This window comes from Curcuma longa, chromosome 15 (genome assembly GCF_044706935.1).
Source record: "Curcuma longa cultivar G26 ecotype Majalengka, Jawa Barat chromosome 15, ITB_CL_G26_1.1, whole genome shotgun sequence".
Taxonomy (NCBI): Eukaryota; Viridiplantae; Streptophyta; class Magnoliopsida; order Zingiberales; family Zingiberaceae; genus Curcuma; species Curcuma longa.
The window spans coordinates 231773-235619 of record NC_133875.1 but is presented as its reverse complement, the minus strand read 5'-3'; positions in this window follow the sequence as shown (position 1 = coordinate 235619).

Below are 3847 nucleotides of genomic sequence, written 5' to 3'. Positions count from 1 at the left end.
CTCAGCCCAGCCTTATACAGCAAGGCCTCATTAGCTATCAGAGCCTGTACATCAAACTTAAGATAAAACAAGATCTTGAAAGTCGTCAGGAAGGTGTGACTGAACTTATATTGGTCCAAGTTGGGAGAAGGAAGTGGTTCCGGACGAAAGAAGGTCGGCCAAGTATAAGGGTGAGGTGGCTTAAGGAAGAAATATTTGTCCTTCCAACCCTTATGGGAGGTAGGATAGTTGTCCAAGAAGTTATGATCGGGCCTAGCAGATAAGTAAATCTCACCTTTCCTCCCTTTTTTGAGGTCAAAAAAGTAATAAAAGGTAGTAGGATCCCTAGGAACTTAATAAACATCGAAGATAATGGAAGCGCTGCAGACCAAGATAAAGGAATTGGGGGCTAATTGGGAAAGGGAGAACTGGAAGTAGGAGGCAAGGTTTTGCAAGAAGAATGGCACGGAAAAATGCAGATCCCCTTCTATCTGTTCTCGGAAGAAAGTCACGTATCCTGGCGAAGGTTCGTGGGGCCTTTGGGCTCTAGTAGGAATCAAAATCCTGTGGTCAGGAGGGATCCCGTACTGGGCTCAAAGTAGGATCTCATCATCCTCACTGAAACGGGAAGGCTTGCACTGCTCGTACCATAGAACCTTGGTCGACATAAGGGCAAGCACAAAAAGCGCTAAAGGGAAACAAAGGGCGAAGAAACCCCAAGAAACCAATGACTCACGGAGCTAGGAAGACTCGCCAAAGAGAACCCTAACCTCAAGTAGGAGGCAAGGGCAGAGAATACAACTCAAGGAGAACTAAGCCTCAAGGATAGCACGAAGGAAAAAGACGACCGGAGATGAAAAGCTAGGGTTTCGAGATAAACTTAAGAGGATAATAAGAAGAACACGAAGAACGCAGGGAACACGGCCAAAACGCTTAAGAAAGGGAAGGGAAACTTACGGAAAGCGTGGGGCTTGCGAAGGAAGTTGGAGCAAGGGCGACAGAAGGCGCGAAGGCGAGAATTAGGGTTAGGCGGAGTGAATGGAGAAGACGAAGGAAAGGAGAAATAAATCAAACGGTCTGCCGATCGCAGCCCTTGAAGCACTGCGACTTTAGATCGACAAACGAGAAGGATCAATAAATCAGGCGCGAAACATACCAAAGTCACAGCAATCGCGCAGGAAAAATAAGGGTAACCAGAGTCTGACTCAAGTTCAGTCAGTCAACTTTGTCTCCTTCGACTAAACTAGGCCGGGAGGCTTGTGATCCAGCGCAAATAATCCCCTGGGACGAAGAAGTACGGGGTGTCAAGGAAGGACCAGAAGCCCAGAGTAGATACAAGGTAATATTTCCTCGGTACCAAGGGGAAGATAGGGAAAATCAATCTCCCTTAGAGAAAAGCTCTCCCTTAACACGGAGACGCAGACCTCACGTAAAAGGTCCAGACCCCCTCCCCCATCAGCACGGATACCTCATCCTCAAATCAAAGGATAACCCAGCAGAACGTAAAACTCATCAAAAGGACAACACACACTTGGGGGTACAAGAGGAGCTCTTCGCCGTATGGATGGTCATTCCTCAATGATAAAGCACCACCTCATAACCAACCTCATGAGTCATGCCCAGGCATCATATACTTACCTCATGACAAGGTACCGACATCATATGCCTATCTCAGAACAAGAAACTAGCATCATATGCCTACCTCAAGACAAGGCGCCAGCAAGAGGTCGCCGCACCGCATGCCTATCTCATGACAAGGTCACGGCAGCATACGCCTACCTCAGGGTAAGGCCCCGGTGGCACAAGCCGACCTCATGGCCAGACCTCTGCATCACCCTTCCTCCGATACTACTCCCACGAGGAGTTTAGGACATCTCTACGGAGACCCCTTAACCGAGGCAAGATTAGCAGTATCTACACCTCCCATTCGCACTCACCAAGGCAGCCGTTCCCGACCCCAAGGCAGGAATGGATATCAACAGATCATCACGCTGCCCTCTCATCAAGCTCAGCAACTCATCTGCGAGAATTGGGGCGCAGACTAAGTCCCTTACTTGGTCCAACCTCATCCTAACCTTCTGAAGAAGATAACTCGCGTGGTCAGAATTGTCCGATGAAGATCAGCAAATCTGAGCCATCGGATATTCAAAAACCCTCAAAGATTATCCTTACCACATTAATAGCGGATCGATAGCCAATCACAGGCGCCGAGATCCTAAAATATCGCCCTGCCACTCCTATATAAGCTCCACAGGTATGACAATTGTGGCTCTGGGAATTCACTAAAACTACTTCTTTTCTCGTTGCCTGACTTGAGCGTCGGAGTGGCTATGCCGGGATTTTCCGGCGCCCCGCTAACCCGTGCGTTCAGTGGTTGTCTCCTCAGGCCTCTCTCATCAACGGAGAAGTGCAGGTTGACGTGACCTCCTATTGTCTGGTGGTGTGGCTATTGTCGGCAAGGAGCCGGAACAATATTTAAGTTTAATCAGTTTGACTAAGGATTAATCTAAACATGATTTAATATTTGAATGTGAGTGAAGTCTAGTTAGATCAAAGCTGACCAGATGACTAGTGAGGGAAGTCCTAGTTAAAAGCTAGGTAAGAAATGTTATATTTGAGAGATGTCCTAAGGCAATCGCCTTACAGTTATACTATTTATTGGATAAATAGTAATTCACTATTTGAGTATACATTCCCTATATATTTGATTAAATCTTAAACTCATTTATTGAATGCCTGCAATACGATTCATAGTATAAGAGAATTTGTGATTAGATCACAACTAGTGAGCATCTCTATATGTGCAATTATAATATATATTAAAATTATTCGTAGTCGAAGAATTGATTAATACAGACGTCATCGATTCTGTTGAAACTAGCATGTTTTAAACTCCTTGGTTTATCAAACAGATGATTTCACTAGCCGGAGATATTGGATGTTGAGAATTAAACGTGAATGCTAGTTAAAGGTAACTAATTCATTGGATTGATCTATCGTGAGACTTCATATAATTCTATACATATATCAATGAAAATCTCAGTACAGCTTAAGTGCGAATTTTCTTGGACTTATAGTATCAAGTTACTTGGGTCATGGAGGTTTATACTTTGACATCTTAAGCAAACATCTCCGAGGAGGTGTAGATCCGAAATGTTGGGTATAAGTTAAAGTTCTCAAAGGTGTTTAAATAGCCCATAGAGTATTCATTGCTCTTTGAAAAGGAGATGTATACCATACGACCGTTTGTTGGAATTGTTACTGAAAGTCTTTGGCCAAAACATCACATGTCAAGAGTATGATACTCTTGGACACATTTACAAGTAACTTGAATCCACAAGATAAGAAAGCAAGCTTAAGCTAGGTGTGACGTAGTTAGCCTAGTGGGGGTTGACACATATAAATCATGTCCTGAACCAAGCGAGTATAAGACAGTGAAAGGAACGAAATACATTTTATTTTAGTTACTGAAGGGTTTGTAAATTATTCTGAAATTAATCATTGATTTTTTGATCAATTGGGGATCATGATGTACTACTAAGTGTCACTCATGATCGTTCCATAATTAATGGTTAATTATAGATGACCAACATAACTAGGAACCTATTGGGTCATACACACTATAAGTTCTCCGAAAGACTTAAAATGAGTTTGAGAATTAAATTCTCAGATCGAAAGACATAAAGTCTGGTTGGACCGAATAGAGGTAAAATTATGGACTTCGTCTTATGAAGATGAAATAAATCAAATTGGTTTGGTTCTTGATGGAAGAGATTTTGGTAGATCGGAAGTGATGATGAGCTTTGTCTTATGAAGATAAAATGAACAAAACTAATTTGGATTAAATTGAAGGTCATTTGATTATTGA